This window comes from Trichechus manatus, unplaced genomic scaffold, assembly GCF_000243295.1.
Source record: "Trichechus manatus latirostris isolate Lorelei unplaced genomic scaffold, TriManLat1.0 scaffold00051, whole genome shotgun sequence".
In the NCBI taxonomy this organism is placed as follows: Eukaryota; Metazoa; Chordata; class Mammalia; order Sirenia; family Trichechidae; genus Trichechus; species Trichechus manatus.
This window is the reverse complement of record NW_004443987.1, coordinates 6779130-6784468: the sequence shown is the minus strand read 5'-3', so window position 1 is coordinate 6784468 and position 5339 is coordinate 6779130. Positions and strand designations below refer to the sequence as shown.

At 40.1% G+C, this 5339-nt stretch overlaps 1 pseudogene; it reads left to right on the top strand.

Moving 5' to 3' along the window:
* The first annotated feature begins 3196 nt into the window (after positions 1–3196).
* On the top strand, positions 3197–3693 carry LOC101361944 (destrin pseudogene; annotated as a pseudogene).
* Positions 3694–5339: the final 1646 nt, after the last annotated feature.

Here is a 5339-nt window from a genome sequence, read left to right as displayed (position 1 = left end):
GCGAGTGTGATTATGATATGCCTTGGTGATTTTCTTTTGGGGTCTATCTTATATGGGGTTCCTTGAGCTTCTTGGATGGTCAGCTTTTCATCTTTCATGATATTGGTGAAGTTTTCTCTCAGTAGTTGTTCAATGGTCCTCTCTGTGTTTTCTGTTTTCTCCTCCTGTTCTGGAACTCCGATCACTCACAGATTTTTGCTTTTGATTGTATCCCACATAATTCTCAAGGTTTCTTCATTTTTCTTCATTTTTTTATGACTTTTCCTCAGAGTTGTAGCCAAGTGTTTGTCTTCAATTTCGCTGATCCTATCTTCCATCGTTTCAAATCTGCTCCTCAGCCCTTCTATGACACCGTCCATTTCTGAAATCTTGTTGTTTAGCTTTTGGATTTCTAATTGTTGCTTTTGTATGATTTCTAGTTGTGAATTTATTTTAGAATTTAGTTCCTGTATTATTTTCTTAAATTCTTCCATTTTTTGTCTGTATTTTCCATGATTTTGTTTCCCTTTTACATGAATTTGTCTATTTTTTCCTCATTTTTGTCTGCTTTTTGCTTCAACTCTTGGATAATGCTGAGTATTAGAGATCTGAATTTCCTATCAGTTAGGTCTAGTGCCTTTTCTTCTACTGGAAGGTCATCTGGTGTTTTATTGTGGATGCCTACTGGAACCATCCTGTCCTGTTTTTGTAAAAGTTTTGATATTGTCTGCTCTCTTCAGGGCATGCATTGGTTATCTTCCTCGTTTATTGATTGTAGATTTGTTTGTTTCATCCTGATTTTTTGTTTTATTTGGTTATGTCTGAGCAGGCGGGCTGTGTGTTCTTTGTGGTTTGCTCATCTGTGGGCATGATACTTTTCACCTCCTTCTCCAATGGGCAGGGTCAGTCTCTCAGGTATGATACAGCAAGGCAGGTCCAACTGAAGGGGAGTTGCTGGGATGGATTTTTTGTGGCCCATACCAGGGCTGACAGTGTGTACCAGGAATCAGTGCAGGGCAGGTTCCAGTAGGCCATGCTTGTGCTGCTTGGGAGTGTGATTTTCAGCACACAGTGCAGGTAGGCAGGGAGGAGGGGGTAGATTGTGATGTATGAAGCTTAGATGGGTATGGGAAAGATGAGAGAGAGGAAAGAGGAACTGGAACCAAAAGCATACACACAAACAAAAGAAGAGTGTTAAGGGAGCTTTCTATTGGAGTGGAGAGATGAGAGACTGAGAAATGGGGAAAAACGAAAATGAAAAAAATAGAAAAAGGGTTAAAAAAATGAATAAATAGAGAAACTAGAAATTAAGAAAGACCAAAAGGGAATAAGAGAAGAAAACAATACAAAGAAACAAAAACAATAAAGAAAAAATTCCTCCAGGAATGTCACTGTGCGCCTGCACGGAGTAAAAGAGTAGCTTCCAAGCCGCGCAGTACTGCTTGACTAGAAGGGGCTCCCAAGCACAGAAAAGAAAGAAACAAACAAACAAACAAAGCAAAACAGAACAAATCAGAGCAAACAAACAAAAAAGCCCCGTGCATCCCACCAGCGTGGTGGCATGGGTGGGAAACATTTTCACTGTCGAGCGGTGTTTTGCAGCCTTTCAGGAAGAAGCAAAGATGGAGCACAGAGCCAGGTATTTGAGAGAAAGGAGGGGGAGATGATGAGAGGTAAGGAAGAAATCTAAAGAAGTGGAACTAAGCAACACCAACAGCCAAAAAAAGGCACTCAGGGAGCTGGCCAGCGTGGATGGATGGAATCCAAGTGACACTCGGGTGAGGCTGGTGCTTCCTCGCCAAGAGACTGTGGCTACAGGAAGCAGAGGAGTCTAAGTGGGGGTGAAGAAGGGTGGGGGTGGGAAAGCCTATATCGCTGGTTACCAGTTGTTCTATCTCCTGCTGGAAGCTCCATGAAGCTGCTTTCTCATACCCCCTGTTCACTGATCTCCGATTGGAGTCCAAGACGGTGCATCCGTGCTGCGGTAGCTGATAGGGGACCTCTGCATGTATCTCTCCTCCCTCTCTGTTCTCGGTTAGTTTCTTATTCCATTCGGTGCTTGGCTGAGTTCTTTATCTCTTCATTTGATGCTTAGGGTTTCAGGATTGAACTGTGACTATTTGACTTAGTATTTCTGATCTTTGCTGTGGAGGGACGGCATGGTGCTTCTGACTATAGCACCATGTTGCCCGGAAGTCACAAAACACGTTTTCCGATCACGACACCATAGAAATAGAAATCAATAACAGGAATAGCAAGGAAGCAGAATAACACCTTGCTTAAGAACCACGGAGTAATAGAATAAATCAAAGATGGAATCAAACAATTCCTGGAATAGAATGAGAATGAAAATACATCTTACCAAAACCTTTATGACACAGCAAAAACAGTGCTCAGAGGTTAATGTATAGAAATAAACACACACATTCAAAATGAAGGACCCAAAATCAAAACATTAACCCTAAAACTCAAACAAATAGAAAGAGAGCAGATAAAGAAGCCCACAATCACCAGAAAAATGGAAAAAATAAAGATTAGAGTAGAAATAAGTGAACTAGAGAACACAAAAACAATAGAAAGAATCAACAAGACCAGAAATTGGTTCTTTGAAAGGATCAGCAAAATCAAAAAACAAGTGGGCAAATTGACAAAAGAAAAGCAGGAGAGGGAGCAAATAACCCAAATAAGAAATGAGATGGGTGACATTACAACAGAACCAAGTGAAATAAAAAGGATCATAACAGAGTACTATGAAAGACTGTACTTCAACAAGTTTGAAAACTTACAGGAAATGTACCACACTATACCTTTCTAAACTAACACAAACAGAATTAGAAAAACTGAACAGATCAATAACAAAAGAAAAGAATCACATGATCATTTCAATCAACACTGAAAAGGCATTTGATAAAGTCCAACACCCATTCCCGATAAATCTCAGCAAAATAGGAATAGAAGGGAAATTTCTCAACATTAATAAAGGGCATTTATACAAAACCAACGGCCTTGATCAAATCCCACCTGAATTTAGAGACAATCTCAAGAATAGATTTAACATGTTTAACACTAATGACCGAAGACCAGATGAGTTATGGAATGACATCAAGGACATCATACATGAAGAAAGCAAGAGGTCACTAAAAAGACAGGAAAGAGGTGGCCTGGTCCCGTGCCAGCCAACTCCCTTCCCTGCGTCTCTGTGACTGCCCCAACAAAGATGGCTTCAGCAGTTCAAGTTGTTGATGAAGTATGTCGCATTTCTTATGACATGAAAGTTCGGAAGTGCTCCACACCAGAAGAAATCAAGAAAAGCAAGAAGGCTGTCATTTTTTGTCTCAGTGCCGACAAAAAGTGCATCATTGTAGAAGAAGACAAAGAGAGCTTGGTTGGAGATGTTGGTGTAACCATAACGGATCCTTTCAAGCATTTTGTGGGAATGCTTCCTGAAAAAGATTGTTGCTATGCTTTGTATGGTGCGAGCTTTGAAACCAAGGATTCCAGAAAAAAGGAGTTGATGTTTTTTTGTGGGCACCAGAACTAGCACCTCTGAAAAGTAAAATGATCTATGCAAGCTGCAAGGATGCCATGAAAAAGAAATTTCATGGCATAAAACATGAATGTCAAGTGAATGGGCCAGAAGACCTCAGTCGGGCTTGTATTGCTGAGAAGCTAGGTGGATCCTTAATTGTAGCTTTTGAAGGATGCCCCGTGTAGACCATCATTCATTGCCACAAACTGAAAGCTTCTGTGTTCAATGTTATTCTCTGTCTGTATAAGTTAAGCAAATATATTTAGGCCAGGGTCTCACTGAGGGGGAGCTGTCTTACCATCTTCTAAAGTAAATGAAATAGTCTATAAACATGTGCAAATGGCCTTAAATAAATCTAAAGTCTAAGGTTTTATTTGTGTAAAATTAAATTCTTACTGGCCAAATGCCTGTTTTGATGAGTTGGCTTGTAAAGATTATTGTTAAACTCAGGATTTATAATGATGCAGTTCATAAAACAGTACAAGGCCATATGAAGAGATTATTACTCCCTTGTGAACCTTGGCAGTTACTTTGTTTCTTTTGCTTAGAAAATTGGTCATAATTTGGTTATAATTTTGGCCCAAATTCATTATTCTTCATTGAGGTAAGCTGAATAATGGAAAATAATTCTCCTCACAGCGTACAACAACACTAATACACTAACTACAGTAAGGTTAAGTCAGGCAATCTTTAATTCTACCAGATGTGTAATGGAGACTGCCTCCCTACTGTGTACACTATAACCAATGCTGATCTTGCAAAGCACTATTTCCAGCACTTGGTGGGAATCCAGGAAGCAGCTCCCTGCACCATGGTGAGCTCTCTTCTCACTAGTTGGAGGCTGTTCTGGTGGGTTGACCTTGCATCCTGGAAATTATCGTGTGTTCCCAGGAGAATGTGCTATATCTTGTAACAACTAATTGATAATGCAAATTAGGGTTCCACTGTAATATACTTTGTTAATGAAAATGATCAAACAATATATTGACAAGCTAGGACACCTATGATATCTTTGTGTCTCCTTCGGACTTTTGCTGCTTCTGGTACAGTAAGGGGTAGAAGAACATAAGTAAATGTAAATGTGTACTTGGGGGCCTGGGGAATGTCTTCATTTCCTAGAGCAGTTGACTATGTGTGAAGTGGAAGCACGTGTGATGGATGACACTCCCAGGAAGCAGCTCCTGATGGATCGGATGTGATTGTCTCAACATCACAGAGACGCACAAACAGTTGAACTTAGAAGTAGCAGTATTGGCTTTGTGTAATAAAGGAAGCATTTTTAACTTAAAAAAAAAGACAGGAAAGAAAGAAAGGACCAAAACAGACGTCAGAAGAGACTCTGAAACTTGCTATTGAACATCAAGTAGCTAAAGCTAAAGGAATAAATGATGAAGTAAAACAGCTGAATAGGAGATTTCAAAGGGCAGCTCAAGAAGACAAAGTAAAGTGTTATAATGACATGTGCAAAGACCTGGAGGTAGAAAACCAAAAGGGAAGAACATACTCGGCATTTCTCAAGCTGGAAGAACTGAAGAAAAAATTCAAGCCTCAAGTTGCAATATTGAAGGATTCTAAAGGGAAAATATTAAATGGCACAGGAAGCATTAAAAGAAGATGGAAGGAATACACAGAGTCACTGTACCAAAAAGAAATGATCTGTCGCAGTGGCGGCGGTTGTCGGGGCGGCGGAGACAGTAACCAATGCCACAACTCTTACAGAGAAGTGAGGCCAGGAGGGTCACTCTGAGGAGTCAAACCCAGCTTCAGTCCCAGGAGTTTATTTTATAGTCAATACAGCAAACAGTGAAGCAAATAACAGAACAATGGGCTT